Source organism: Euleptes europaea, chromosome 14 (genome assembly GCF_029931775.1).
Source record: "Euleptes europaea isolate rEulEur1 chromosome 14, rEulEur1.hap1, whole genome shotgun sequence".
Classification (NCBI taxonomy): Eukaryota; Metazoa; Chordata; class Lepidosauria; order Squamata; family Sphaerodactylidae; genus Euleptes; species Euleptes europaea.
In genome coordinates, this window is record NC_079325.1 from 21,467,222 (window position 1) to 21,490,475 (window position 23,254).

Here is a 23,254-nt window from a genome sequence, read left to right on the forward strand (position 1 = left end):
CGAGTGTCAGAAATGCAGTTTGGAAACACAGAAGGGCATGGGATAATCACAACCTCCTCGTGCTTTCTAATGAACAGTCAATCTTAGCACAGTTCCCACGGGATGTTTGGAAACTGGGACATCAAGTCTAATTCCTTACGACAGCAGAGGTCTTGCAACAGAATGTGGTGGTCTTTATTTGGATATTCATACCCTGCTTTTCTCCCCGATGGAAACCCCAAGCAGTTTACAATGTCGTTTTCCCCTCCACCGTCTTATGCTCACAACAACCCTGTGAGGGAGGTTAGGCGGAGAGAGAATGAGCTTCCTTGGCGAGGGGGGGAAGGATTTGAATCTGGGTCCCCTAGGTCCTAGTGTGATACTCTAACCAACACCACACAGTAGGATGCTGAGGTGAGAGAAGCAAAGATTGGGAGTGCAGCTCAGGAGAGGAGGGGCTCCAGCCTCCCCCCGCCAATGCCTTTTTCTCAAATTGGGCCCCTGCAATGCTTCTGCCACTGGGAAATCGCTGCTCCAGTATCTCAGGCAGAGATCTTTCACATTACCTACCACCTGAGCTTCTTGTAACTGGAGATGCTGGGGATTGAACCGGGGACCTTCTGCATGCAAAACTGGTGCTCTGCCACTGAGCCGCAGCCCCCTCCCATCAGCTGTGCATGTTATAATCAAAATAAATTTAAAGTTGAAATGTAGTTTGTAATTTACATAGCAGCCAGCAGGGTTTTAACATTATGGTCCCAGCTGGGGCAAATCCACTTCCTGGCAAGGGACTGGAGCCAAGGGGCAGGTCTGACACGGGAACAGAGTTGCTGCCTTTGTGCCTTGCTTGTGGTAGCTGCCTGCCTGTTGTGGGGTGCAGAATGCTGGCCTAGACAGACCCCTTGTTCTGATCCTGCAGTGCATTTATAAGGTTGCATGGGTGGAGTCCCTGAGAACCGCTCTTCTAAGCATCTGTTCCCTCCAAGACTTATGCCTGACTTTGTTTGCAAGGCAGTGAGCTCATGGTTCTCTGTGGGCTCGCTCCACAGTATATTTAGTTTTCTCATGATCAGTCAATTCAGCTCCAAGTGAAACATGATGTATTTCAGCCTCAAAGACCGGGCGCGTGTTTGTGCGCATGTGCGCATGGGCCCGAGGTGCCCTGGCATGACCAAACTGTGGCTCATTTTGAGAACCTCATGAGTCCATCAAAACTGTTTTCCCCCTGGAGATTTTTTTTCCCCAGTGCAAACATCCCATGGACTCTGGCCACCTGCTGCTATGGAAGAGACCAAAGCAGAGATACACACTCCAGCGGCCAAAATCAACAAGCCCTTTGGGTTGGGATGAAGTGGAGACTTGGCATCGCGTGGTCCTTGTTTCTTGGCTCAGCGTTCGCAGTGGCTGGAAGGATCTTGCCATGTGGGATACAGAGTGATTACCCTCTGTGTATACCTAGTGCTGAGCTGGCAAAGGGCTGAGCACAGTTGGCCCACTGAGCGGGTGGTTTGGAAGTTAATTGGCGCACTTTGAAATGTGGGGGGGGGGAATGGTTGCGTCGCACCACTTGGAGGAATATATCCAGGCAGAATTTCAGCACAGAGCTAACTCTTTTTTAAAAAGTTTATAATCCAGCTTGCTGGGGGTAAAGGGAAGATGACTGGGGCACTGGCAAACCACCCCATAAACAAAGTCTGCCTAGTAAATGTCGGGATGTGACGTCACCCCATGGGTCAGGAATGACCCGGTGCTTGCACAGGGGACCTTTACCTTTTTAATCTATAAGCTAAACATTCAGCAATTTGAGATTTGCAAACATTTAATTGAATTAAGATGTAGATGGAAGAAAACACTGTTGTTGTTTTTACTGCTGGAAAAGAAGAGTGAGAACTGAGTTTTCTGATATTTCTGAGAAGGGAAAAGGGGCTTTCTGGAGAGACAGACATGAGTCCACAATCGTACTCCCAACAGGTAGAGTATATATGAATATGTAAAGGTGCCTGGTATGGAGTTCAGACCAGCAATCCCTCGATCTCTGTATTGTCACCAGAAGCAGCGCTTTACAAACTCAAAACAAAGAGTTGTTCCCAATACTTTGAGGTGCCTCCCCCTCTCCCTGCTTTTTTAAGTTATTATTTATATGTTTCCTATTGTCCACCAGAGTGATGGACTCTGATCTGGAGAAGGTAGTTGGTTTTCCCATGCCTACACATGAAGCCAGCTGGGTGACCTTGGGCTAGTCACAGCTCTGATAGAGCTCTCTCAGCCCCACCTACCTCACAGGGTGTCTGTTGTGGGGAGGGGGAGGGAAGGTGATTATAAGGCGGTTTGATTCTTCCTTAAGTGGTAGAGAAAGTTGGCATATCAAAACCAACTCTTCTTCTTCTCTGCCCGCCATTGCTCTCTGCTTATGCCTCCCTTCCCATCCACCCACCAACAAAGTGCCTCTGCATCTTTCTCCCACCCCCTTGTGAGTCCTCTCATTGCTAATGCTTACAGATCCCTGCACCACCTGCATGACCTTTCCTGGGTAGGAAAGGATTGGTGGGTGGGCAGCAGGGGAGAAACGTGGGCATGTGGGCCAGTGGCAGCGGGCCCTGACAGATGCCCTGTGTCCTGGCAGCCGCCCCACTTTAGGGTATGCTGACGCCATCTCTGCCACCCAACTGTGTCAGTTTTACAGGTGAGCACAAGGTGAGGCCTGGGGAAACAGGAAAGGAACAGGAAAATGCAGCAGGCTAGAACAGTACCTGTGAGATTGTACCCAATTTTAGGCACAAGTTCATGATGCCTAGTTTCCTAGGGAAATGGGAAGGAATGTCTTAGTCAGCTTTACCTAGAAGAGGTATAATGACGTTTTAAACAGGAAGCACTTAGCTTTATGTTTATGATAAAAAACTTTCTGGCATTCCTGCAAGGCAGCTTATATGAACCCTCCCCCAAATTTGTCTTCATAAGCACCCTTCAAGATAGGTAGGCTGTGTGTGTGTGTGTGTGTGTGTGTGTGTGTGTGTGTGTGAGAGAGAGAGAGAGAGAGAGAGAGAGAGAGAGAATGAATGAATGAATGAATGAATGAATGAATGAATGAATGAATGAATGAATGAATGAATGACTGGACAAAGGTCACCTAGGTTCATGGTTAACCAGGAATTTTAACCGGGGTCTCCCAGGTCCTGGTCTGATTCTTTAATCATTCCACCAAACTGGCAATAATGGGAGCAAGAGCAGATTCCTGAGTAATTATTAAAGCCCTTTCAAATACACATGTGTATTGACCTTATTCTCAGCTAATGGGGTTGAAGCCGTAGTTAATTAAAATTTAATCAACAGATTAGTGTTTGACTCCCAGTTAATCCGTGGAGCTTGTAATAAGAGAGCCAGCATGGTGTAGTGGTCAGAGTGTTACAGCAGGTTCTGGGAGACCCAGGTTCGAATCCCCACTCTGGCATGGAGGCTCCCTGGCTGACCTTAGGCCAGTCGTATGCTCTCAGCCTTATTTACTTCACAGGCTTGTTGTGAGGATAAAATAAAGGAGAACGGTGTAAGAAGATGAAGAGTTGGTTTTTATACCCCACTTTTCTCTACCTTTAAGGAGTTTCAAAGCGGCTTACAATCGCCTTCCCTCCCCTACCCCCAGACACCTTGTGAAGTAGGTGGGGCTGAGAGAGTCCTGCGAGAACTGAGACTAGCCCAAGGTCACCCAGCAGGCTTCATGTGGAGGAGGAGAGAAAGCAAACCCAGTTCTCCAGATCAGAATGGTGGGGTACAAATTAAGTAAATAAATCATAACTAAAGACTTCATGATTCCAAATCCAAGCAGGTAAAAGACACCAAGAGGCTTGGTCGATCATCCGCCTCCATAAAATGTGATGAAAAACAACCGGAAAGGTTTTCCTGCTTCCTGTGTGCCTTCAAAACATGAGCAGAACACAGCTTACCTCCAAGACTAAACCAGTATGATTGTCTTCTGACAGTACTTGGCCAAAATTGAAAGAGCTCAGCAGAAACTGCATTCAGAAGTCACGTAATAAACCTGTGATTTTGGAAGAACATAGCTTGTTGCTGGCCTTGCATTCTCCCTGCCCTGAGTTATAACACTGTAGCAATATGTCAATCACCGTTTTTTTAATAACATGGGAGAGGGGAGATGGCAGCCAAGAGAGACTGAGGCAAGGGCAATGGCACCATTGGGGGCAGAATCTGAAAAAAAATCCATGCTTGCCCATCCACACTGGTGCAAATCTACTTTGGCTATGATCTTTCAAAAAAGATCATCCCAAAGCAGGTTTAGGAAAGATCAGCACATATTGGAGGGAAAACAGCGAGGTACACAAATGCACAGTGATGCCATGTGAACCCAGAGAGCTGTGGCTCAGTGGTAGAGCATCTGCTTGGCATGCAGAGGGTCCCAGGTTCAATCCCCGGCATCTCCAGTTAAAGGGACTAGGTGAGTAGGTGATGTGAAAGACCTCTGCCTGAGACCCTGGAGAGCTGCTGATGGTCTGAGTAGATGATACTTACTTTGATGGACCAGGGGTCTGATTCAGTATAAGGCAGCTTCATGGGTCCACGTGCTACTTTTTGGGAGCCGTGGTGGAGCCAAGCCAAGCCATGTGGAAGCAGCCTAAACCTCAGTTGCTGAAATGAATTTATTGCAAGCCAGGCAGTTGTTTGATTTAAAATTTCACTGTAGTTTCTGATACAGCTCTTGCAAAGCAGATCCCAGTGTAATCGCCGGGTGTGATCATTCCCACAATCCTTGTACATTGTCACAAATGCAAGCAAACCATCACTTGTGCGATGTGGGGATCGGCCTTCAGACGGCGCTGCCTATCCTGCACCCACGTCTGGAATCTCAGACGGCGGGAACAGACAGCAATTTCTGTTCCATTGCAAAATAAATGGCATTTCCTGTTTGTTAATTGCCGTTTTCCAAATGTTAACCCCATTGTTCTCTCCATAATTATGGCATGTTTCCAAGCTAGATTCCAGAAAGTCCTCGCTCTCTGCCGACTAGGATTTCCCATGGCAGTTTCTCTCTGAGGCGAGCCCCACTTCCTTTGTATGTTATTTATTTTTTTGGCACAGAATTTGTGTTGAGCCCCCCCATCACCCACTCCTATGCCGTAAAGCAGCTAGGGGTCAGTTGAATGCTGCCCAGCTCCAAGGGAACTCCCCCTGGCCATACAGCCAATAGATGACTGGTTTGAGCAAACGCCCTTCGTCAATAGATACCCCTTTCTTTACATGCTAAGTGCTCCTGTTGTATGCTGCTGGGGAATTGCCATTCACCACATCAGAAGGTGCCGCAATACCGTTTTTCTGAAGCCTTTAGAAAGTGCCTGAAGTCAGGCACCAAAACCTGTCCTCTTGCCTATGCTAGATCACACTCACATTCACTTCATTCCCAGTTTGATTTTATTAGTCTCCGCTGCCATTTTAATGATGATTTAAAGCATCCTTCCATCCAGTAGCTAGAAAAGCAATGAAATCCTTTGAAAGAGTTTTGTTCACTACCAAAGTCCTGTCATATTCTAGTGTAGTCCATCCCTAGAGTGGAACTAGAAGAAGAAGAAGAGTTGGTTTTGATACCCCAATTTTCGCTATCTTTCAGGAGTTTCAAACTGGCTTACAATTGCCTTCCCTTCCTCTCCCCACAACAGACACCTTGGGAGGTAGGTGGGGCTGAGAGAGAGTTCAGAGAGAACTGTGACTAGCCCAAGGTTACCCAGCAGTCTTCAAGTGTAGGCCATCCACTGTGCAGTCAGAAAAGCAGCACATTCCTTCAAAATGTAGCTGATTTTAATTGGCACACGGCCTTCCTATAACTCTTTTTTTTTGCTTGCCATCAAGTCACAGCTGACTTATGGCGACCCCGTTGGGTTTTCAAGGCAAGAGATGTTCAGCAGTGGTTTGCCATTGCCTGCCTCTGCGTCACGCCCCTGGTATTCCTTGGAGGTCTCCCATCCAAATACTTGCCAGGGTCTGGGCTGAGAGCATGTGACTGGCCCAAGGTCACCCAGCAAATTTCCATGGCAGAGTGGGGATTCGAACCTGGGTTTCCCAGATCCTAGTCCGACACCTTAACCACTACACAACACTGGCTCTCACGATATCTCTGCAGCATACATATTCCAAGCAAACCAGTAAATTGTGAGCATGCAATAACAGTGGGTTATCTGGCCAGCCATCATGCAGAATGCCACCAAACTGCAAACTTGGACTACTATTTGTGAAATCATCAGTGTGATCATACGGGGAGCTCTGCTGGAGAAAATGGTCATTAATCATTTGCTGCATGATTTAGAACCCCTTCGAGTGCTTGATTAAAAAGACGTTTTAATGAATGAGAACAGGTCCCCCGCTTCCCCAGACTTCTGAGTGGTTGTAGAAGCCTGGGCATGTTCAGTGGGAGTTTGTGGCCACATGGGCATCATGCATTAAGTTTTTTAAGCAGCTGTCACATCATTCTTGGTCTTCTGTATCAACCCTTTGTGCAGGAGGGAACATGCAGAGGTTAGGGGAAGCTGCCAATGAGCTCTGTGGGCTTCAAGGGTTAATTTTGATGGAGAGCGACGGCTGTGAATTCTCTCACTGAACTTGTAAATATGTGTTGGCTGATAGTAACCAGATGTCCGGTGCAGATAAACTCTGTAAGGGGATTGCTGTTAGTGTAAGTATTGGCGGCAATGAGTTGATGAAATCTGCCCACTAGCTGTACTGGAGGAGGAGGAGGAGGAGGAGGAGGAGGAGGAGGAGGAGGAGGAGGAGGAGGAGGAGGAGGAGGAGGAGGAGGAGGAGGAGGAGGAGGAGGAGGAGGAGGAGGAGGAGGAGGAGGAGGAGGAGGAGGAGGAGAAGAAGAAGAAGAAGAAGAAGAAGAAGAAGAAGAAGAAGAAGAAGAAGAAGAAGAAGAAAGGAAGAAGAAGAAGAAGAGTTGGTTTTTATATGCTGACTTTCTCTACCATTTAAGGGAGATTCAAACTGGCTTACAATCACCTTCCCTTCTTCTCCCCACAACAGACACCCTGTGAGGTAGGTGGGGCTGAGAGAGCTCTAACAGAGCTGTAACTTGGCCAAGGTCACCCAGCTGGCTTTATGTGTAGGAGTGGGGAAACCAACCTGGTTCCCCAGATGAGCCTTCGCCACTCATGTGGATGAGTGGGGAATCAAACCCTGTTCTCCAGATCAGAGTCCACAGCTCCAAACCACCACTCTCAACCACTACACCACACTGGCTCTCAAACTAGTAAGCATTGGTCAAGTTAACCCAGAAGTAGGCAGATGGGAATACTCATTCACTATCTCCAAATGTCTCCTGATTCTCAGAGTGGAGAGGGGTTGTGGCTGAGCAGGGGAAAGGCCCCAGTTTCATTCCTTGGCAGTTCCAGTTAAATGATACCAGGTATGGTGAAAGACCTTCCTCTAGCTGGCGTCCTAGACAGCTGTTGCAAGTCTGTGGGTAGCCAATACAGAGCAGATGGACCAACGGTCCCCTCTAGCTTCATACATGTGAATACATAAAGCTACCTGTTTCCTCTGACTGGTATCAGCTCTCCAGGCAGAGAAAAATCTTTCCTGGAGATGCCAAGGATTGAACCGATGACCTTCTGCATGCAAAGCAAACACTCTGCCATTGAGCTTCAGGCCCTGTCCATGTGTGATCATAGTGATGGGATTAGAGACCTGGGATGAGATGGGACCCTGGCTCCGTGGTAGACCACATACTTTGCACCCATGTTCAATCACGTATTAGGTGTATTGGGGAAAAGACCTTTTTCTGCCTGAGATCTTGGATTAGTCGGTGCTGAGCTCAATGGCCCATTGGTTTGACTTGGTGTGAAATAGCTTCATATGTGCTTCTGTAGAAGTGGTGCATTTTCCCATTTCTACTATTGCACATTGCCATGGTACTGGCTTGTGTCACCAACAAATGTGGGCAAATTGATGGAATACAGCAATATATACCAAGTGCTTGCGTCTTTTGAGTAATGTCTCACCAAGGCATAGGATCGCGCATGTGTGTCAATAAAATACTGTACAAAAATGCTCTTAATGCAGTCCTGCACACAGTCAGGCTAAGACTGACTCTAATTCTGAGAAATAACTTTTAAAATTCTGATTAAACTGGAATTAAAGAGGAGTGGAATGCATCCCAAAGCAAAATTCTGGAATAGTAAAGGAATGGAATGAGGGGAATCAGTTCATTCCTCCTCAAAACACCTGGCTTTTTATACTTTGATAAAGCTTGTACATCTTCCTGGATCTTTGCTCTGGTTAGCACATCTCATGCTGACATTTGACCATTTCAGTATTACAAAGAGTAGACCTGGAGAGCAGTCCTGAGCAGACCTCCTTGGAAGTCAATATCAAGAAAGTGTTTTAGGATTGCAACTGCACACCTACCTGAACCACTGGCTGTTCACTCTGATGAGTAAATAGAATCTCCATGTTCAGGAGTAGTATACCTCAGAATACCTCAGTACACCTCAAGGGTTGACCAGGTGGGCTTCCCAGGATGCCTGGTTGGCCAGTGTGAGAACAGGACGTTGGGCTGTCAGGACCAATGACCTGAAAGGAAACTGACAGGCTAGTGCGGGAGAGAGAGCTCTGAAGAAACCTCGCAGTGCTTAACATCAGGAAGGGTATTATGACTGGGAGGTGGAAGGGAGAGAAACGTGAGGGAAGCCGGCCAAGAGACTAAAGGAAATGGAAGAAATCAGGCAGTGGGCTGAAATGCAGGAGCAGAAGGAAACCGAGGATGCCAAAGGAAGGAGGAGCCAAGGAGGAAACAGGAATGTGGCTGGATGCTGTTTGGCAGGAAGGAAGAGGGCAGGAGGGAGGGTCACAGCCTCTGGAGAGCCAAAAGGGCATCAGGTTGCTGGGTCAAGAATCAGAACCCTGCTGTTGGTTTAAACGTTCCCTAGACAAGGGAGTTGCCCTGAGCTTGCAGAGGTGAGGGGAAGGGCACCGAGGCCTCTGTCACCAGCCGCTGGATGTACAATGTCACCCTAAGAAGTTGCAAAAGCAATCCATAGAAGTCTTTTTCTCCCTTTCCCATAATGCTACACCCTCAGTGTCTTCCCAACAAAAAGGACAAGGTGGAAAAAAATGACCAGATTCAGGACCGTCAGAAGTAAGCACGCCACAGAGCATATAGTTAACTTGCGGAATTAACTGCCACCAATGTGGTGATGACTTTTAAAAAATTAATTTGTTTGTGGTCTTATCAGTGGCTATTATTCAAAATAGCTAGGTTCTAATTGCTGGTCAGACTCAAACCTCAGTGGGCAACGTTTCTCGGTTCATTGTAATTCCTTGCCTACCACGCAGGGTTGTTGTAAAGATGAAGCAGAGGAGGGGAGAACCCTGCATGTCACTCTGAGCGCCTTGGAGCAAAGGTTGGGGCAAAATGCAATAGAAGTGAGGACGAGAGAATTGCTTGCTGAATGCCATCAATAAATCCATGGCAAATCCACCCAAAATCCACCCAATAAATCCATGGCAAATGCACCCAAAATCCATGGCAAAAGTCTCCCAAATCCACAGGCATTAATCTATGCGCTAGCCCGTGTTGCCTCTTTGTCTTACTCCTCCCTTCCTGTTCAGGCATGCAGCGCGATGCCCACAACCTCCTTCACTACAAAGCAGAGCATAAGCTAACAAGCTAGTGTGGCTTTTGGTTTCGCATTGTTAGCATATCTGGTCCGGATTCTCGGCGTCACGCTCTCCCAAGCCGCCGGGGCGTGCCCAGCTTACGTCAGCTGTGGGTCCCACCTGCTGTGGCTTCCTTTTGCAGCTGGCCTCAGCGTGGCATTTTGCCGCTAACCCCCCGGCCCTTCTGAATGAAGCCCCTTCTGCGTGCCCATAGCACGCCCCTTTATTGCCGGCTCCCAAAAACCCATGCCCGCCCCTGGCGTTCCCAGGGATTCAGGAAGCAAGGGGCTGTTCGGACACAGAGCCTGCGCTGTGCGCCTCCGCTCCTTTGGCTGTCCCTTGTTTATGCGCTGGGTGGAATGTTGGGTTAAAGTCCCAGAGACGCAGATGTCCTGCGGGAAGCAGGGCAGGGGGAGTTTATATTATCTCGGGCTGTTTATGTTCAGACTATGAAAGTCTCTGGTTTGTCTCCAAGTCGTACTCTCTGCAGAGCCGGAGCCTGCTCTGGGAGCGCCGTGCCAAGACGCCTTGTCTGAAAGAGAGAAAGGGTAGAGTGGAGTGTCTTCCCTCGAAAAGAGAGTTCCTGTGCCCCCTCCCCCCCAGAAACTGGAGAAAACCTGGCAAGGGGAAGACAAAGCAAGCACGTTGATTTCCCAGTTTATTTTTACATTGTGCAGCAGTGGGGCCAGCCGGCCTGAGATGTAAGTGGATTTATGACTGGCGGCTCCTCTCTGTTTATGGGTCTGAGGCCTGGTTGGCAGGCCCAGGATCCAGCCACGTTGCTGAACCTAAGCAGATCTGGATCTGGTCTGTGCCTAGAGAGGAGACCTGCGAGGATCTCCGTGTACACCAACTTGGGTTCTACAACAGAAGAAAGGTTGGGCATAAATAAAATGAACAAATACAGAATTGGGGTGCGGGAAATGGCAGAATTGCATGCCAGAGAACTAAGGACCGAACTAAGTTATGGACTGGGCCTGTGTGCAGTAGGACAGATGGGTCAGGAACAAGAATTCAAGGCAGTAGATAAACCCACCGGTTCCTGAGTCTGGTGACATTGCAGCACAAACCCTGCCTATGTCTTTATTTCAGGGTGCCGCTAAGGAATAGAATCCTAACCCTCAGAAGTAAATCTCCTGTCTTCAGGGCATTAGAGTGCCACCAAAATATCCAATTGGCTGGAAAGCCAGCATGGTGTAGTGGTTAAGAGCGGCGGACTCTAATCTGGTGAAACGGGTTGGTTTCCCCACTCCTCCACATGAAGCCAGCTGGGTGATCTTGGGCTAGTCACAGTACTCTTACAGCTCTCTCAGCCTCACCTACCTCTTAAGGGGTCTGTTTTGGGGAGAGGAAGGGAAGGAGATTGTAAGCCGGTTTGATTCTCTTTAAAAGCTAGAGTAAAATCGGTATATAAAAACCAACTCCTCTTCTTCTACCAAGAAGGGTGATATTGAAATTGTAACTCAGAGATGACAGGAAACCTCAATTCTGTTTGGGGTTTGGAGCAGAAATCAGAGCATAGGATTAGATCCTGCAGATTTATTCCACGAATTGCTGTTGTCAAATTGCTATTATCATGAGGAACTTCGTGGTCGTCTGAAATCCCTCCTTCTATAACTGAAGCCCATTAGATCTAGTCTTGCCTTCTAGATCAGCAGAGAACAAATCTTGGATGTCCCTTCTAGTGTATGAAGAATTCCTTGTGGTCTTCTGTTTTCCTGGCTAAATCTACCCAGCCCCTTTGACCTTATCTCATAGGACTTGGCTTACAGACCTTCTTGGTTGCTCTTCCCTGTACCTGTTCCAGTCTGCCTTTTGAAGTGAGGCACTCAGAACTCGATACAGTACTCAAAATGAGGGTTGGTTAACCCAGCAGAGAGGGGAAGGACTCCACTTCGCTTCCCCATCCCCACTATATCTAGAGAGAGAGAGAGAGAGAGAGAGAGAAATAGCAATTGTGGCTGCCTCTGTCACGCCACGTTTACCCACTCAAACTCTGCTCAGGTGAGCAGGAGCTGTCCTTTCAGCACCATTTCCCACCTGGCCACCCGCAGAGTCGGTTAAAGCTGCTGAAAATCACCTGGTGGCAAACCTTGCCATTCGCTCTGTTCATTCCTCTGTGCTGCTAAATCAAATAGTGTTAGTCTGTACTTCCTCCAAACTCACATATGCCAGCAGAGGCCGTTTAAGTTGGCCTCTGTTATCTTCAATTCTACACAAGGGAATAAATAACAGATAAGACATTTGAAATGAAAGCATGCAGAGAGGAGCGGCACAATGTTTCAGTCCGTATGAAGCTCCAATTGATTACTTTAAGGTATGGATCAGACCAAGGCCCATTAAGTCCAGCAGTCTGTTCACACAGTGGCCAATCAGGTGCCTCTAGGAAGCCCCCAAACAAGACAACTGCAGCAGCACCATCTTGCCTGGAGAAACACCCTTCTCAACAACTGCTCCCAGAGATCCTTCTAAGTAGAAGCATCACAGATTCAGCAGGGATCTTCTGTATGCAGAGGCCGTGCTCTACCACTGAGCCACCGTGCCTCTCCATGTGCTGGATAGTGGCCTCAATTCCTTTGTACTGACGCTGCGCATCTATATACGTCTATAAATACCCACTAACTTTTGCCTGTGAAAACGTATGCAGCAATAAATCAGTTAATAATCTTTCTGGTGCCATGGGGACTTTTGGCTTTCCTTTTCTGCCGCAACAGCTGCTCTTCGGGAATTGAGCACAACAACTGTGAGCTCTGGGCCTTTGCGCAGATCCGTCCTGCTGTCTTGCCGGTTCTCCTCGAGAGGTGGTGCACTTCAGTGACGGCTGGCACATCATCTCTGCATGTCATCCTGTGGCTATATATTTCTTTAAAAGGAAATCACTTATAAAATGCATCAATACAAAGAGATCAGTTGTTTCTTTTCCTTTGACCAATGAATTCTTCAAGCGTGTTCTTAATCAGATCTCATCAGCTTGGAACGAATATAAAAAGCATTCTAGCTGTGGCAGATAGTGAGATCATTTTACAACACACCGTGGAATCAATCAGGAATTTGTTATTGACAATTCAGGAGTTTTTGAAGTATCTGGGGCTAAGATTAACAAACCGCAATCTGATCCCTTGGTGGTCAGAATTGCTCAGAAAGTAATGCAGGACATTTCAAAAGACTTTCGGGCTAAAATGAAGCCGTCAGCTTGTCAGTTATTTCGGAAGGAATCTCTCGGCTGATTCCTCTCGATCAGGTAACATGAATTGTGAGCGTACTGATTGCTAAACTTTAAGGGGACAAGCCAAATCCTGGGGGTCAACTTCTGTTGACGTGGTCAGTGACATCAGAGTTTTGTGATGGGAACTTCGAGACATGCATTTCTCTCCCCACCCATGGAAATGGCCGCCAGGGTCGGGCAGTGCAGATTGGAGCAACAGTTCAGCTTTGGTACAGGGGAAGAGAGGATTTACTTCCCCTGTATAGCCATTTCCCCAAGCAAAAATGAGCCTACTTTGTGTGAGGGTGGGAGCGTCATGACTGCTGGTGGGGTGAGGCTGGTGGAGTGGGACATTCTTGCCTCCTTTCTCCTACTGTGGCCCACTATATTTGGACCAAATCACTTGTAAGTTCCAGTTGTGAAACTCAAGCATCAGACTATCTAGAATGAAAGCTACCATTTGCCTATATTCTGATTTCTCTCCCTTAATCCTACAGTCACTATTCCTCTCTTCTTAGAAGGCTTAGCAAGATCTGCTGAAGGCATTTATGAGTGGTGGAGGCTAATCTGGTGAACTGGATTTGTTTCCCCACTCCTACACATGAAGCCAGCTAGGGGACCTTGGGCTAGTCACAGCTCTGTTAGAGCTCTCTCAGCCCCACCTACCTCACAGGGTATCTGTTGTGGGGAGTGGAAGGGAAGGTGATTGTGAGCCTGTTTGATTCTTCCTTAATTGGTAGAGAAATTTGGCATGTAAAAATCAACTTCTTCTTCAAAGTCAAGGTTGAGCTTCAGTGTGGCAGTGGCCAAATTGATCTCAGCCCTTATATCCCTTAAACAATAGATTTAGAATTATGCTGCTCAAGATTTATGAATCCCTTAGAAGCTTCTAAGGGAGAAAGGAACAGAAAGGAAAGATAGTAGATGGCATGAAAGACCACTGCTTGGAGAGCTGCTGCCAGTCAGAGCAGACAGTATTGACCTTGACAGATCAAGAATCTGATTCAGTATAAGGCAGTTTCATGTGGGTATATCCGAAGAGCAGAGTCTTATGCCCTTTACAGAAATGTAAAACTGGTTGGCCACTGTGTGAGACAGAAAGCTGGACTAGATGGACCACTGGTCTGATCCAGCAGGGCACTTCTTATGTTCTGAAAAGCAACACTGCCTCCCTTGCTTTCTCTGGCAAAACGTTCCAGAAGGTTGTGGCCACAACCTAGAAGGTCCTGGTGGTCTCACTTAATGGAGTGAAGTCACCCCACTGATGCAATACGGTTAAAATACTAAGCATGAAAATACATACATAAACCTGACCATTGCTAACTGATGTGAGATTCATGCATTTGATGCTGGGATGGGAGAAAAGCAGAGCAAGTTCAGTGGTGGATCCTGCTTCCAAAACGTTTGACAGCTGATGCTCGGTGGTGTACCTTTCTTGGGTGTGGAGGCTTCCCTGTAGGAAGGGCGGGCCAGTGAAAATAACCGGACCTCAGAAGAACCCCAGGGGCTGTTGAGGTCTGGAGGACCACCAAGAAGCTGATTACTGAGTGGGCAGCAGCTTTTCTTCTACAATAGGCCTTTTGCAGGTCTCTAAATTGGAGTCCTATTTTATTGGATGCTTTCTAGGTGGCTCAGCTGTTTCCTGAGCCCAGGCATGGCTGCTTGGCTCCTCAGAGACCGGTAACCTCACTTGTAAAAGCCACCTGTTGTGCAAAACGGTTCCTTTGCCGGCTGCTGCAGCTGGGGTAGGTCAATGAGGACCAGTCCATCCCCCCCCCCCCGGAGACAAAGGAGGCCTTCAACTAGAAGTCCACCATGCAACTTCATGCAGGAGCAAGGTGGGAGGAGAGGCCTTTGATTGTCTCAAAGGAAATGAATTTCGCTCCGGAGAAAACAGGCTGGGCTTTGTTCTGGGCACCTCTGTGTGGCTCCTTGTTGAGCATGTGTGCAGTGTTGGGTCTCACTGTATATATGGCAAAGAAAAGGGGTCTTCCTTGCAGCTGGATCTTGTGTGGAGAGAGGGACGGCCTCGTACCTCCCAGGCAGTTCTGAAGACAGATCTCAACTCTTGTTTGAAACACAGGGGCTGTTTCCATCTGAGAATTCCACATGTAGCTCTTGTTGCCACTGCAAATGCAGAGGCGTTTGCAGTGGCAGCGGAGCATCCGCAAAGAAGAAGGAAGAGTTGGCTTTTATACCCCGCTTTTCACTACCTTTAAGGAGACTCAAATTTGCTTACAGTCGCCTTCCCCTCCCCACAACCAACACCTTGTGAGCTAGGTGGGGCGGAGAGAGTTCAGAGAGAACTGTGACTAGCCCAAGGTCACCCAGCAGGCTTCATGTGGAGGAGTGGGGAAACCAACCTGGTTCACCAGATCAGAGTCTGTTGCTCATGTGGAGGAACGGGGCATCAAACCCGGTTCTCTGGAGTCCACCACTCTTATCCACCACACCATGCTGGCTGTTTTCCTTGCCTTGCCTCAGCCCTGCATTGCTAAACCCCTCACACCCACCCAGGTAAGGCTTTTATGTGTTTCTTAACATATACAGCAAAACAACTTTCTAATGGTCTGTTGCTTTTTTGCCATCAAGTCAGAGCTGATTTATGGCAACCCCGTAGGGTTTTCAAGGCAAGAGACATTCAGAGGTGGTTTGTCATTACGTGCCTCTTTGTCACTCCCCTGTTATTCCTTGGAGGTATGGGGTAGTGGTTAAGAGCAGTGGTTTGGAGTGGAGGACTCAGATCTGGAGAACTGGGTTTGATTCCCCACTCCTCCACATGAGCGGTGGAGGCTAATCTGGTGAACTGGATTCCCCCCCCCCCACTCACGCACACCTACACATAATCTGGTGAACTGGATCCCCCCCACTCCTACATGGGTGACCTTGGACAAATTACAGTTCTATTGAGAGCTCTCTCAGCCCCACCTACCTCACAGGGTGTCTGTTGTGGGCAGGGGAAGGGAAGGTGATTGTAAGCTGGTTTGAGTCTCCCTTAAGTGGTAGAGAAAGTCGGCATCTAAAAACCAACTCTTCTTTTTCTTCTTCCCATCCAAATACTTGCCAGGGTCAAGGCTGAGAGTGTGTGACAGGCCTGAGGTCACCCAAGCAAGTTTCCATGGCAGAGTGGGGATTCGAACCTGGGTTTCCCAGATCCTAGTCCAACACCTTAACCACTACACCACTCTGGCTCTTACACCTCGCCCTTACAAGGCAAACAGAAAACAGCTAGTTTTGCCCTTTCACTCACGTTTAGCCGTCCCCCTCCCATATCACAGAGCAGAGCTCACGCTTTAATGGGAACAGTTGCTTGTTGCATTGACAGATGCTGCGGCTTTTCAGTCGAGAATGGCTCTTGATTTAATGACGTTTTGTGTTGCTGGCTGAGTACGCCGAGCTGTGCGCTTCCGTCCATCCACACATGTTGCCGATCACTACTTTCGCAACCCCGCACAGCTGCAGTGATCTGTAGGGTGATGTGTGGCAGCTGTTTGACAGGAGTCAGGGAAGGAAACAAAAGGTCTGGGCAGAAAGGAGGGAGGGATAAACCTTTCTCCTTGTATTTGGTTACAGATGGGGATCTGGCGTCTCGACTGCAAACAGCTCAGACCTTCCCAGTAGAACTGTCACCTTGTGAATTGTCGCCACTCGGATATTATTGTTGTCCAATTTATTTCTTACGTTAGTATCTTGTCCATTTTTCATCATGGAACTCAAGGGAGTTTATTTAGGATTCCCAGGAGGTCTCCCATCCAGATTTAGACCCGCTTCTCTTCAGCAGGGTTGCTGGATCACGTGCCCCCCCAAGCAAGTATTGGGAGAGCATGTTTTTGCTTGAACATGCGAAGCGACTTTGCACCAAGTCGTCGAAGTCTGCTCTGATTCTCCGGGTCTTTCTCAACACCTGCTTCCTGAGACAGCACAAAATGAACTGGTGGAACTCGCTGCCCCAGGATGTAGTGATGGCCACTAGGTTAGATGGCTTTAAGGGGGGGGGAGGTTAGAGAAATTCATGGAGAATAAGATCATGCAGGGCTGTGCAAAAAATAAGTATCGGTATTTTTCGGTTTTGGGTTTATTAAGCCTGGAAATTTTTGAAAAATCCCAAAAACCTGGATTTTTTTTTGAAATTTTCAGGTAAATTAAGTTGTTTGGGTGGCGTGACCACAGAACCTCCCCGAAGAACATTTCACTGTTATAGTTGCCAATTGGTTAGTTTTCTACTGGCATAACCAGATCCCCTGCCCTTTCTGGAGAGGTACCAGATTAAGGCGTTGTTTCCCCCCTCGTTCTAATGGAGGTGATGGAAGAGAGGCCAGTTTTTTAATTGTTTACAAGAAGAGGAAGAGGAGTAGGAGTTATTTTTTATATGCCGACTTTCTCTACCACTTAAGGGAGACCCAAACCGGCTTACAATCACCTTCCCTTCCCCTCCCCACAACAGACACCCTGTGAGGTAGGTGAGGCTGAGAGAGCTCAAAGAGAGCTGTGACTCGCCCAAGGTCACCCAGCTGGTTTCATGTGTGTTGGAGTAGGGAAGCCAATCCAGTTCACCAGATTAGCCTCCACTGCTCATGTGGAGGAGTGGGGAATCAAGCCCCGTTCTCCGGATCAGAGTCCTCTGCTCCAAACCACCGCTCTTAACCACTACACCACGCTGGCCAAGGAATTTGCTGTGCTGTGTGGGGGGTAGGGAACCCTGAGGAATGGCATAAGGGGGGGGGTCTACAAAGGGATTTGAAGGGAATTGCCAGTGTAGTCTGGATCCGTCCCGTTGGCTGTGACAGTTCTGTATCTGAGATGAGACGCCAGATTGTGTAGAACAGAGCTGATTGCTGTGCTGGGGCTTCCTCCAGGCTGAACTCCAGACAGAGGCCTTTTGTGGCGGCGTTGACAAGGGCCCTTCACCCCGTAAGTTATCACATGCTTTGGAGATGGCCCAGCTGCAGAAACAACTTTGCCTCAAGGGCTTTTTAGCGTTTGCTCGTTCCTTGTTGCCCCGGCACAGTAGAGGAATGCATGAATAGGGTGGTGTGTGTTCCATCCATAGGGTTGGGATGCTTCTTTCCGGTGGCCTCCTGGGCTTGGGTTTTGACTTGACCGCTCTTGACAAGTGGAAGGAGATGGGTGGAGACTTCCCCCCCCCCCAGCAAGTTGATCATTCTGAGATTTCTTTGTTAGTGATGCTGTAAAACCACATTTGAGGTTCAAGAAGAGTGTTATATAATGTTACATTGGGATGGGAAACCAGAGTTGTCTGGTGAAGACATAGGAAGCTGCCTTATACCGAATCAGACCACTGGTCAGTACTATCTACTCCAGGGGTGGGGAACCTTTTTTCCGCCAAGGGCCATTTGGATATTTATAACATCATTCGCAGGCCATACAAAATTATCTACTTAAAAATTAGTCGACCAAGCCCCAAGCAGGCAGCTGCCCCAGATGACCCCTCCCCGGCACGGGCAAGCAGGCAGGCATCCAACTGGTGGTGCAGTTGCCCACCTGGTGGCACAGGATGGTCTGTTGCACCAGCCGGGTGTAGCCGCCCAGTCGCACACTGGAGTTGCTCCTGCTGTGCATGGTCGGGGCCGGATTCTACAGCCAGCTCCTTCTACCTCCGCCTGCAAGGATGAAATGAGGACACAGTGGCTAAGAACTCCCCCCCCACACACGCATTCTGGACCTGCCCCCTTTAACCCCTCCATTGTTGCCACTTCCGCCCCCAGCCCTCTTGTAGTATGGAGGGAATACGTTTCTCCATGGCCTGGGTGGGAAAGGGTTAATACAGTTTCTTGGGCGGTCCTAGCAGCTCCATAGCTAGTGACTCTTCTGCAAGGGGAAAAAAGGTTCCTTTTCTCGGCAAAACAAACTCACATCCGCCTTGAATAGAGGCTATTCCTGTCCGCGGGAGGGGGGGGGGATCACCAGTCTTAAATCCTTCTGAGCTAGAGATCTGCCAAGACTCACAAAGGGCCAGACCAAATGGTTTTGCAGGCCTTAAACGGCCCCTGGGCCTGACATTCCCCACCCCTGATCTACTCAAACTGGCAGCAGATCTCCAGGATCTCAGGCAGCAGTCTTTCACATCACCTAATACCTGATCCTTTTAACACTAGGTGGCAGGAGAATCTATATTAACCATAAAGAATTATATTTTTAAAAATTCGATTATTCCAGCTCTATAATGCGTGCTCGGAGAGTATGCTGTACCCAGTTTTTGGGTATCCTTCCATCTCTGTGAACCCCAGCTTATTTTAGCAACCTAACAGTCCCTTGTTACCGTGGAGCTTTTATGCTCGCTTGTTTAAATGCTGTTCCAACACCTGCAGGTAAAACCTGGGGCACAATTCTTTCCCTTGAACTTCTGAAGACCAGCCCAACGCAGGCCATCTTTAAAGTGCCACAAGAGTCCTCTTCATTCAGACATGTCAGGCTTCTCATCCCAATATACGTTGTCCAACGCCGCTCTTGAAACTCGCATGTACATTTATCAGGTTGTGGACATGCCGAGTCCAGGACGACACCCTTACAGGCTCAAGCCCCTTCCTGTTCCGAGGTACTTGGAATCAAGTGTGGCAGAAGGAAGTCGGCAATGGAAACTGATTGCAGAGGGGCTTGTGCTGACTCTGTCGGTTTCCTGAAGCTTTCCTGTGTTTTGTCTTGCTCCTTATCTCTCTGCAATTGGATAGAAGTCGCCAGAGCACAGCAACTGCCAGCCATTCAAGCCGCCAAACACCTCCGTCCTTGCGAGCAAAAGAGGTCTTCAGCTCCTTGCACTTCTCTTTGTTTATTAGTTCTGTGGGATCAAATCTCATAGAAACATAGAGTTGGAAGGGTCCTCAAGGGTCATCTAGTCCAACCCCCCTGCACAATGCAGGAAATTCACAACTACCTCCCCCCCCTCCAGTGACCCCTACTCCATGCCCAGAAGATGCCCAAAAAGCCCTCTCTAGGATCCCTGGCCAATCTGATCTGGAGGAAAATTCCTTCCTGACCCCAAACCAGCAATCAGCATTGCCCTGGGTATGTAAGAAAAGGCCACGAGAGCCAAGCACTGATGCAACCCTTCCTGCCCTCCGTCTCATAAGTTGCCTAAGTTCACAGAATCAGCATTGCTGACAGATGGCCATCTAGCCTCTGCTTAAAAATCTCCAAAAAAGGTGAGCCCACCACGTCCGGAGGAAGCCTTTTCCACTGAGGAACCACTCTGTCAGGAAGTTCTTCCTAATGTTGAGCTGAAAACTCTTGATTTAATTTCAACTTCAGTTCTTGTAGGCTATCTGGGCTGTGTGGCCGTGGTCTTGGTATTTTCTTTCCTGATGTTTCGCCAGCAGCTGTGGCAGGCATCTTCAGAGGAGTAACACTGAAGGACAGTGTCTCTCAGTGTCAAGTGTGTAGGAAGAGTAATATATAGTCAGAAGGGTTTGAGCTGAGTCATTGTCCTGCAAAGTATCAAAGGCAATGTGCTAATCATTGTCCTGTAAGTATCAAGATAATGTGCTAATGAGGGTGTGGTATGTTAATGTGGAACCATTGTATCCTGAAGTGATCTGTTAACATGTGGAATCCAAAGCTAATCCGCATGGCTATTGTGGACTGTAGTCTTTGTTAGTCTGGCGGTTTTCAGGACAGGAAGCCAAGCCTTAATTTCAACTTGTTGGTTCTGGTTCAACCTTCTGGGGCAACAGAAAACAACTCCACACCATCCTGTATACAACAGCCCTTCAAGCAAAGGCCGTATATGGTCTGGGATCAGGACGGGATCCAAAAGGGAACGACAACCTAAATTAGACCTCAAGAGGAGCCTGATTCTGCAAGCAAATGGGGCCATTGCTACATATTTGACCCATGCCCATGACCCACCTCCAGATCTTGGAGCCCAGCAGTGGCTGGGGGTGGGGGTGGGGGGCTAACCTTCTCTCATCTCAGCCATGCAGGTTGCAAAACTGACATGGAGCCCATCAGGAAGAGAGGGGGTGCACTCTCCATACCTCCCTTGCGGGCTCCAAGTAGGGTTGCTAACTCAAGCTTGGAAACTGCTGGAGATTTGGGGGGGGGGTGCTGCCTGGAGAGGGCAAAGCTTGAGGAGAGGAGGAAGCTCCATAGGGAAGAAATCCAGGTGCCTCCAGCTATGGTCAAAGGGAAGAGGGAACAGGATGGGGTTGCCAGTTCTGGGTTGGGAAATACCTGGAGACCTTGGGGGTGGAGCTTGGAGAGGGAGGGTTTGGGGAAGGGAAGAGGCCTTTTATGCAGTAGAATGTCATAAAACCTGCCCTGCAAAGCATCCATTTTCTCCAGGGGAACTGATATCTGTCACCTGAAAATCAGTTCTACTTTTGGGAGATCACCAGGTCCCACCTGGAGGTTGGCAACCCTAGACAAGTACAGCCTGAGCAAGCTAGAGGCACAGGCTTTGCATTTTAAAAACTGGAGGGATTTTGACCTCTCCAGCAAGTGCCTCCTTATACTCTCCCGATTGACAGTGAGGTGTAGTGCTTAAGAGCGGCGGACTATAATCTGGAAAACCGTGTTTGATTCCCCACTCCTCCACATGAGTGGCAGACTCTAATCTGGTGAACCGGGTTGGTCTCCCCACTCCTCCACATGAAGCCTCCTGGGTGGCCTTGGACTAGTCACAGTTCTCTCCGAACTCTCCAGCCCCGCCTACCTTACAAGGTGTCTCTTGTGGGGAGAGGAAGGGAAGGTGATTGTAAGCTGCTTTGAGACTCCTTAAAGGTGGAGAAAATCAACATTTTAAGAAGAGGGATGTGGCTTTTTTTTTTTTTTTTAATGCTTGCGAATCCTGGTTTCCAATTCCAGCTGTCTTTTGGGGACTGTGGGAATAGTTCTTCCTGTTCCTCTAGTTGTTCTAAACTTTAAAGGAAGATTTAGGGTGGCAGGCTGCCTTTAGTGGGGTCTGTATGCTCATCTCTTCTTTCTCAAGTCTAAAGAGATACAGGGAGGAGACGGAGGGAATAGCAAGAGGGTTGGGTTTCCCAGATTCCAGATTCTTATCTTCCTGCTAGCAAATTTCTGCAATTAGCAACACCCGGGGAGAAGCTGGTAGGGGGGAAAGCCTTGGTCAGCACAGAACCCAAAAGGTAATGGCTTCCTAATGAATACATATCTTCTAGCTGCGGGGAATGTACCATAATCCTGGTATCATTTGAATAAACATAGTAAGTGCCAGACTACGATGAGCGAACCTGTGCTTTATCCGTATTTTCCCCTGTAAAGACAAATCAAATTTGCCAATAACATGACACAAGTTTACCCCCCTGTGCAAACATTCCCAACCCTTCTCATGGAACAAACATAGGGTTGCCAGGTACCTCTTTGCCACCGGCGGGAGCTTTTTGGGTAGGGGAGGGACTTCAATGCCATAGAGTCCAATTGCCAAAGCAGCCCTTTTCTCCAGGTGAACTGATCTCTGTCAGCTGGAGATCAGTTGTAATAGCAGGAGATCTCCAGCTAGTACCTGGAGAGTGGCAACCCTAAACAAACAACTTGGCAAATTATCAAACGGTCCTCAGGCCTCCGACAACAGTTGAATTATGGCATACATTTCTAAGGGAAAACGCTTCAATCGTAGGAATTGCTGACGTCCATGATTGTGCCCTATGATTGTTGAAACGTATAATCATATCAACTGGATTTGTATAATCTAGCACACAGAGTTTTAAACAAAACAAAAGGCAGAGAACCCATCAGAAACCATTGGGGGCGGGGGGGGGGAGGCAAGAAGGAAAAACCAGCAAGGGTGTGCATTAAAGAGTGAAGATTTGGGGGTGTTTTTAATTGCGTTGTCCATTATGAAAGAGGGGAAAAATCAAATGTACTTATTATCTTGGGGAAAATGCTGTTCCAGTATGCTATAAATTCCTTTTAGCAACTGGGCAAAAAAGATCTTTTTTTATGTGTCTTCTTTTATTCTCTTGCAATAGATGCCAGTTGAAACACCATGATCCAGACCTTTGTGTGTCTTATATTATTTTTAACAATGGGGCACTTGATTGTTTGCACTGAAAACCGATACTCATTTTTGCTGATGTCAGCGAAAAAGAGCTCCTGTCTCGATGTTCACTGGTACTCGCTGTTTCCACCCCGAACGTGACCTTCATTTGACTTAAAAAAAAAAAAAATCAAGCGTTTTTCTTTCACAGTTTCCAATTGATCGGTGGCCATGAGGTCTAGAAAACTGCTCTTAAAAAAATAACCCTGAAAGCTTGGATTCTCACGATTCCAATGACCATGTGGGCAACACATGGGTGCAAGACAAGAGACTCACTTGATTTCTGCCACCCTCAAACAGTCTGATTAGACCTCTGAAACACATGGGTGGCCCGGTGCGTGTCTATGCGTTGTGCTTTCCTATTACGTTGTATAAACTGAGGGTGGGAAAGAGAATCACCAGTT

At 48.0% G+C, this 23,254-nt stretch overlaps 1 protein-coding gene across 1 annotated transcript in view; it reads left to right on the forward strand.

The window, feature by feature from the left end:
* ADGRA2 (adhesion G protein-coupled receptor A2) overlaps nt 1–23,254 on the forward strand; it is a 100,430-nt gene that overhangs the window by 48,256 nt on the left and 28,920 nt on the right. The gene's annotated exons all lie outside the window — the stretch shown is intronic.